Raw genomic sequence first — 9,448 nt, 5'->3', positions numbered from 1 at the left:
AAATTGTTTTTTTTTTTTTAATTTGGGAATATAAAAGGCATCTAGACAGAGGGAGACACAGAAAGAGAGACGGGGGGAGAGAGAGAGAGAGAGGTACCGTTAAAATTAATCCATTTTTTTTTTCAATTTCGATTATTGTTTCGCACTTTATTATTTAAAAAAAAAAATGACAAATTATGTGAAAGTTATATAATATAATCGCTAAAATTATTATGCCGAGAAAATACTATAAAATATACCATAGATTACTTAATATACTTGATTGACAACGAAAGCAACGATCAGTCAACAGCCGCAGTCTTATCGGTAGCGGGTAGTTTATAGGCTTTTCATTCTTACTTGAATGTATGATAATTAGAGAGTAAATGTTGTAAAGGTAAAAATATATCATTTTTAAACTGTAATATTGTGTAAATAATACTCTGTAAGCAAACATGTACACGTCTTAACTCATACCGTTTAATCTGTAGTTTTGATAGTTCCGTTTGGAAGTGAAACAATTAGTCAGTACTCAATTGATCAATTGAATATTTGCCAAGCAAACACAGTTATTAAAAACGAATTAGTTATTTATAAGTCGTATTTTTAGTTGATTTTCATAACTGAAATGCCGAACATAATCCCAGAGCAAATTAAAAGCCGTTAGCAATGTCGAAAATATGGTTAGCTTTTGGCCAATTGACGCAAAAGCCAGAGAATGCAACCTCATCTACCCCCTTTCGACCGGCCTGACTAGTCGATGCCGTTAGGCAAAACTCCTGGGGCTTTTGAACCTGAACACTACTATTTACCAACTGTAGTTGTTGTTATTAGTGCTGGTTGTCGAGAAGTAGTTGTCCTTAGAGGCAGACAGTAGTCTGTAGCTTAGCTCTCAAACTATTTGCACATTGAGTGCATGCATATTAGCATGGAAAAGAGAATGCCTAATGAGCTGCGTACCGTCCATTAACACAGGCAAACGCATTTTCTCAAAGTTTAGTTCCATTAGAAGAGGCTCTCTCACTTCTCAGTCTCGCTCTCTGTTCGTTGTTTTTTTCTAGAGTCATTCACTTAGCTAGACAAACTGACAAAACTGAACAACTAATTAAAGTAAAGCAACACGAATTTCATTGGTCAGTTAGGCGGAAGCAATTGCAGATACAAAGATACACAGCTGCATACAGATTCAGATTCAGATACAGATACAGATACATTAGCTGATCCTGCTGGGGACAATCAGTGCAGCGACCGCAGCTGTCACTGGAGTCTAGTCCCATGTATCCACTGGGTTTGACACATGAATATGCAAATATGAAGTAGTCATCCTCAATTCTCCCTCTTCTATGTTGCCACCTCAACTCCAATTCCGATTCCGATTCCAGTCTCAAACCCAATCCCAATCAGATTGCCATTCCCAGTCGCATTTACTTGGACTGCTGCGTTGTTCATTAATTTGCCAGGCCAGGACACTGACTGGGAATGCTGTGGCATTTGCTATCACAGCTGCTGACATGGACATCGATATGGCCATGGTTGACTTTGTTGCCTGTTAATTGATTGCAGCCATTTAGGCATCGACGACGGTGTCCCCATTTGCTACTCGCATCCCATCACCGCTATGCATTCCCCTGCCTGTTTGGGGCATCTGGTGTGAATCTTTGCGCCCCACTCTGAATTAATTAGTGACGGCAACGTGGCATGTAGATCCCTGACAGCAGCCTGAAATTTATTAATTGAATTTGAAAGCTCAGCACAGACTACAATCTTGAGCGTGCAAATCTATTTATTTTTATGTGTTTCTTTTTCAAACAAATTATACATTAATTATCAGAATTCATTGAATATTTCCGTTCATAATATTTGCACTTTTAGTATAAACAAACAAATGTGGCCTACATACAAAATTTATTTATGGTTGCTTATCAGCTTCATAGTCAAAGCCAGAGAATAGAATGAGGATTCGCTGTGTTGAGTGCACTTTATTCGCATATGAGTTGGTAAAATAATAATAAAATGTACACACTAAGCTGCATCATTAACAATTTCCATTCAATAAAGGTTATGTGTAAGAGAGTGAGAGAGAGAGAGAGAGATTTAATCGAATCTGAAAATGAGGCCGTTTTGGCTAATATTTTCGTAGGTGATTATTCCAGAAATTTTAAACAAGTTAGTATAATTTCATACTATTATTGTATTTCTTCACAAAAAAAAACGATATCGAAAAAAAGGAAAAATTAAAAGAAATAAAGAAAAAACAAAAATGGGCAGAGTCGATTTATTATTAATAAATAAAATTCATATACACTTATACTTTTTCTGTCGCATGATTTATGCAATTTGCTAATTTCCTGTTGATTCGTTCTATTACCTCAAATATTCGTCTTCTTTCTTCCTGAGTTTGTTTACTTTTTTAACCCTAAGCAGCTGTTCGCGTGATGCGATTTTGGTATAAACACTTGCATCATAGAATTGAGCATTGAAGCAGATGCACTTGGTCTAAATAAGACATAAAATATGACATCAATATTATTAGTTTGAGTATGAAGTCAATGTAACAGGGAAAAGAAGCCATCTCCTTATTGAACGTAATAGTATAACGATATACCAAACGTCATATTCGATATATTTTAGTATTATATATTAAGAGTAATATTGCATCGTTTTGATTTTATTGAAAATTGGTAAAGAGTGCAACTATTAATTATTATTAATTTTTGGTGATTAATTTCGTTTATTTGCAACTTATTTGTATGGTGAATATTCAAGACTAGACTATGAACAGTTAACAGATAAATTAATTTGAAATAAATCACATTCAATAATAAAAGTGCTGATAAGGTAATGCATTCCAAAATTTTAATTGTAAATTGAAATTAAGGTGGACTTGCAGTTAAATTAAATCTCAGATAAGAAAGTTGCTTTAAGAAGTGAGTTGCACCGCGGATGAGAACTGCGTTTGCCACACCAATTAAATGGTTATATTTTATTAAATGTCTGATACAGAGGAGTAAATGGCATTGCCATAGCGATTCTCGCTCATTTTGCAGTGCAACTGAGCGTATACGCAACGCGATGTGCAGCAATGACTCGAGTGTGAGCCGTGTGCTGAGCAGGTGCGGTCTCACCTGGTTGCCATAACGCTGACGTGGCAAGAGCGACTCCAACTCTCGACTAGACGAGACACAGCGACGCCTGCTCTCCACATGCTGAAGACAAAGAAGGGAATGTTGCAATTGAATGCTGAGGGAACTGAGGAGGGCAGAGCTCTAGACAACGCTGTTATTTATTCCGGATTTGTCTACCTTTTTTATTTATGTTTGGCAGACGCCAATTTTCATGGCGGCAATGGCAATGGCTCTGGCTCTGGCTTTGGCTTTCGCTAGAGCTTTGGCTTTGGCTATCCAAAGGATGCAGCTGCCTGCCTGGCTGATGGCCTCTCTGTTGTCTGCCGCGTTTCGTTGCGCGTTGCGCGTACCTCAAGTGGCAAGATATGCGGGTACACAGCTAGGAATGGGCTCTGACCACGTGATTCGTGTGCCAGCCAAGTGGAAAATAAAAGAAATCCAAGCAACAGCTCACCTTCGGTTGTCTTAGCCCAGAGAAATGCTGGTCAGACATTCGCTAGCCAAGTATTGACGCGCCTTTTTATACCCAAAATGGGGGTTGACGAGTGGTCGAGCAGCCCTTTTGTTTAAGCTGCAAAAATGCTTTGGCCTCTTGTTTCAAATTGTTGCAAAGCTGCCCCAAAACACTTTAAGCCCAACTATTTTTGATTAAAAAACTTTGTGGGTCTGCAAGACAAAATTCAATAAGAAACGTTGAAAATCAATAACAAATCGCCAGCTGACTCACAGCAACACAGCGCAGCTCAGCACAGCAAATCGAAGAGCCACACGGTCTAAGTAATCTAAGCCACAAAACACAGCCACAGAATGCGTCGAGTGATGCTGAGAAGCGGACGAGGAGGTTGGGGGTGGTCACATAAATTCAAGATGTGGCCATAAGATTTATGACGATTGCGAACGTGGAATTTCGACAGCGGCCATAGACAAAGTGGGCAAAGAAAACGCCGCAACATTTGTGCGCCTGTGGCCTTTGAACTTCCGAATCTCTTGCTGTCTGTTAATGGAGACGGAGTCGAAGAGGGTGATGGGAAATGGGAGATGGATATGGAGAAAGTAGGGAGTTGGGAGCCGGGAGGCGGGAGGCGTGGCTCTGGACAACAATTTTCAGTAGGCATATAAAATGTGCATAAAAATTGAAACTGCTGCGAGGCCTGTGTTCGTGGTGGTGCTACAAAGCATACAGGGCGTATACTTTACGCATTTTAAGTTTCAATTTCACAGCCGAATTTATGGGCATAAAAATGGCGGCATGACCATTTTATGGCCACTTCCGCTGACCGAGAGAACTCTAAGTGATTTCTGACATAAAAAACATTAGAGCCAGACGTCAGCAAATATTTCATATTTGCTTGAGTCTTTCGCCCCCTTCTTCATCTCCCTTGCTCTATAGTACAATGGGAATATAAATTTTCCGTTTGGTGCTGTCCGTGCTAATGATAAAGTTAGCATGACAACTCATCTTGAAATCAAATTTTTCGTTAACTCAAGTGAGTTCTTATTTACTTGCTGACTGCTTTAATGAAATCCGCCAAATATTCTTCCATGCCATTTGCTATAGCTACTCCAACCCCAAGACACGGCGTGCCATGAACTGGAGTGAAGCAATCAATTGTCAACTTCGTTGAGACTGCTCCATAATCCGGCTTATTATGCAAAGTGAATGCTTGGCCCTTTTTGGCGATTGTCTCTCTCTCTCTCTCTCTTCTTTGGCAGTGAGTCGGACAGATAATCTTGGTGATATTTCATTGTCGTCACTGAAGCTTGTAAATGCGTTAACAGCGCCACAACGCGCCATGCTACGCGACACCACGCCACGCTTACCATGCCCCACCATGCCACGCCTCTTTTGCCACTCTCAGTCTTACACCAATTGCGAAATATTTCCGTTTCCGGTAGCTGTTGGCGCTTATGCACTTCCTCGCTCATTTGTCCTCCAGTTTGTCGCGCCGGACCATTTGCTCAGATTCCTTTTTACGATGTCCTCGCCATATTCTTTACATGTCCTACACCACACCACCCCACCCCACCCCATCAATCCATCCATTCATCCGCTTGCCACTCGTATGTGGAAATTTCGTCTTAATATTGTTATTATGCTGTTGTCCGATTGTCTTCGCGCGTAATTTTCCAATTTCCATAAACGGTTTCAATTTCACTCGTTCTTTATTTTATGCCCCTGTGTTGAGATGGTCTTCTTTTTTCTTTCGGGTTGTCTGCCAAAAGGGTTCTTAAAATTTGGCTAAAGAGTTTCCTCTACGCTTCATTAACATATTAAATGTTTCCTTTAGATTGATAAAGTATCAAATTATGCGGAGAATCATAAAAATGGTGCTATAACTATGTCACATTATGGACACGTTTTATTCAATTTGCATTCTCATTGCTATTGCCATGCAAATACTTTAGTTTATTAATACGGGGTGAGTAGCAATAATTTATCGTCTCTTGTATTCAAAGAAATTCATGGTTTATTTTGAATTTATGCAATTTGTCATAAACTCTAAAGTTAAATTAGAGAACTGATTTCTGTGATTCAATTACCGTTTAAATTGACAAATATTTGCATCATGTATAGAAATGAGCTTGTAAATCCTGATCAAAGAAAGAAAATTAGTAATTCAATTGTTTACTCAATTTATTTAAAATGTCAATCTTGGTCAATAGCTGCTGATATAATTGTGTAATTATCTTTAAAATTTTATTGAACTAATTGAATTGTTAGTTTTTATTAGATTTAATTTGTTTGAGCTATTTATTGCTTTTTTGGGTATTTTTTGTCTTGCGAAATGCAGTACTATATCAATATACCAACTAAGGCTATGTTTGGTATACTGATATAGTACTTTAGTACTTTATTTTAGTATTTTTGCGATATATTCAATTGGTATATTTTATGAATTGTTTTACTTTTATTCAAAATGGGTAGCGAATATCTAACAGTTTATAGTTATGTACTTTTAATTATTTATTTATTTTATATTATTTATTCTCATTTCTCTAGAAATCTTATATATTTTCTCTCTTTTATCCCATTTGCATACTATTTCTTTTTCTCTTTCGTTATTTTTTGCATACTTTGCCAATATTGGTTCTCATTTTTTTTGTAAACTGTGAAACTCCACTTCAGCTGAAATCTGATGACACAGACTGAGCATGATCATCTGCTGCCCGTGCAGTGCATATTTAGCAGTTTAGTTTCTCCCTGCCCATTATGATGAAAGGGAGTGAAAGGGAGGAGGTGTCGAAGAGGTATCAGTCGAATGACTTCATTTTGGCTACTCAGCCATGCAAATTCGCACTTGATTTTATGCCAAAAATCATTGTGAGATGGCGCAGAAGAGAACGATGTATGGAAAATGCAAAAACGATTTAAAAACTCTAAAATTAAGCTATCATCAGCTCTTGCAACTGACTATCAACTTCTCTTTCTCTCTCTCTCTCTCTCTCTCTATCTCTCTATCTCTCTTTTGCTCTGTCTTTTTGCATTTTCGCTTTCAAGGTGGAAGACATGCAACTACAATATGTGTATAAAAAAAAGTCAAAAAGAAATAAGTGCAATGCAATGTCATTAAAGTAGACAAGCAGACAACGAGGCAAGCATGACGACGACTTGAGGGAAGGAATGGCGAAAGGAGTTGACGATGACTATGGCCAACATAAAATCACAACAACACACACACTCACACAGACAGCAGCACATATTTAGAGGGACATTCGGATGGCTAGCATACACATACACTCAATACGTAACCCAAGCCAGATTCCTGTCTGTGGTCGCTTATCGGACATTGTGTGTCTGACTCCGGCTCCGGCTCCAGCTCCGACTACGGCTTTGGCTTTGGCTCCGGGTCTAGCCGTGTCCCCGACTCTCATTCTGAGTCCTTCTGTGCGTTTCGTAAAGCTGTAATCTGTGCTTATAAAATGGCAAATGGCAAAACTGCAGAGGGTTTTTAATTGTCTGTGCCGGATGGCAGCCTTAAATGCCCTACGACACTACAAGGACACAAAGCTACACTGCAAAAAAAAAGAAGGAAGAATTCAACATCAAACTTAATAACTTGAATAGTAGATCCTGACAAGGAAATACTTCTGTCGATGAAAACATATATCTGATTTGTTTTAAAATTTGAAATGTATTCCCATTATTCGAATAGTTAAATAAATTTGAAAATAATATTGATAGCAGCACACAATGAGTAACAATCAAACTCATATTATGTTGTTTGTGTTTTTGATACCTAATTTTATTTAAAGTCGAAAGTAATGTTCACTTTGTTTGTGTATATTGAAATGCTGCCAGCCAAATGAATTTTAAATGTTTCAACTTAATATATTCATTTGATACATGCCAAATATTAATTTAATAAAATTGCAGCATATTATGTGAGTTGAGTCACCATTTGCTATTTGAATCTTCAATTGTTAATAATTTTACAAATGTTCCATGAAGTATACTCTATAATTTAATAAAATAATATTTAAATTTATATATTTTCATATATAAGTTTATTTACAAAAATATGCTATTTGGCAACTTAATTGTTGTTCCTTGATTTCGTACAGTGTACACACGTCTGATATAAAACGACTTTGTTGAGTATGCCCGGAGAAATGGTTTGGGTTTTTTTTAATTAAAATCCCTTCATAATATTATGTTAATGTTTGCTTACCTCCTGAAAAACTACCAAGGAACCCTCTCTTAGAGAGTTTATTTCAGCAGCCATTCGCCGGTTGTTTTTTGAAATCAACGCAGGGCCAGCGACTGAGATTGAAGTGGCAGCTAGAAAGTTATAAAAAGTAATTGTTGCCACCCGTTGAATCTTGCATTTTTACATCTTTTGTATGGGTTTGCTCGTTTCTGTTGATTTCACGACCAAAAATGCAAATTGAGTGCGCTATCAGCAACTGTCATGGCAACCCATCTACTTTTCTACTCTACTCTTCCCATTTGGGGGACAGCATTCGCCCATCAGCATCACACGTTCACCTGTTTTGGAATTGAGTCTCCCTTTTGCCTTTGCCTTTACCTTTTTGCTGTCACGAGTTCCCCTTGATGTCGGTAGATTTAGCGCACGTAGCAATTTAAAAATGCCGCCAATTGTCATATTTTCCAACAAAAATGGTCAACCATTTTCCTCTCTCATATGGTTGCAGCCTTATATCTCTTGTTGTTGTTGTTGTTGTTGTTTTGGGAGCTACTGCACTTGAAGCAATTAGTTTTCGTAAATTTGCAACTAGCGTGCAATAAAAAGAAATGCGAGTCAGAAGTGTTCATAAAAAAAGAGTGTATAAACTCTGCTGATATATATCTAGATATGTGTATAGAAAGGTCTATGATAGTGAGATGGGAGACTGACAGAGAGAGAGGCATAAAAAAGAAAGGCTGACAATTTAAATTGAGACAGATTTCACATCATTTCACAGCTTTCGAAGGGTTCGCACGTGGGTTAAATGGTATGACGAACAATATTCTGAAACCGAAATATTGACACTACAGTAACATGTATTATTTGCAATTTTATAATTACTTTTGTATTGATGTAAGTTTCAATATTATCGATCTTGTTGATTTAATTAAGAGCGCTTTGTAAGCATTCTTATGTATGTTATGGTAAGCTAATAACATATGTCAAGATTCGTTTCGTTTAATTCCGTTTTGTAATCTTCAATAAACAATAACCAATTTTGATTAACCTTTGCGTTTTAAGGTTTTTTACAACAATTACATTATAATAAGCAAAAACATTAAAAATCGAGAAAATTCAAAATTGAGTCCAGAAAATATATTTTTGAATCTACACAATACTTATATTTATAAATAGATCCTATGTTATGTATTATAAATTATATTGTTTTGAAGGTAAGGAACATGTTTAAGTCAAGTATATATTCTTCATTAAGGAATAGAAAATTATTAAAATTGAGCCATGAGCATTTGAAATCAATACTTAAAATAAGACTGTATAAAGTTCATGAAAACCTAATCTATTATATGTATATTGCTATATTGCTATTCTTTAATGATATAATTCACAATTTTCTATTTTAATTTTAACACCTGAAAATGCACAACATCTACCCCTATGAGTATAAACATTTTTTGTTTGTATTTATGCAATAAATATATATTTTATAAAATAGCTGGTTGTAAAGAAATAAACATTTTCGGAGAAAAATGTCCAAAGAATCAAAAATCAAATTCCCAAATACAAAGCCGTTGTCGTATGTATATTATTTCAAATGTAATATACAAAATTTTAAACCATTTCCTTATTTTATTTTTAAAATAAATTATATTATTTTATAAATTTCTCGACTAAAAAATATACCATTTCTGAAAAAGT

Source organism: Drosophila sulfurigaster, chromosome 3 (assembly GCF_023558435.1).
Source record: "Drosophila sulfurigaster albostrigata strain 15112-1811.04 chromosome 3, ASM2355843v2, whole genome shotgun sequence".
Taxonomy (NCBI): Eukaryota; Metazoa; Arthropoda; class Insecta; order Diptera; family Drosophilidae; genus Drosophila; species Drosophila sulfurigaster.
The sequence above is the reverse complement of the archived record's forward strand: the minus strand, read 5'-3'. Positions refer to the sequence as shown.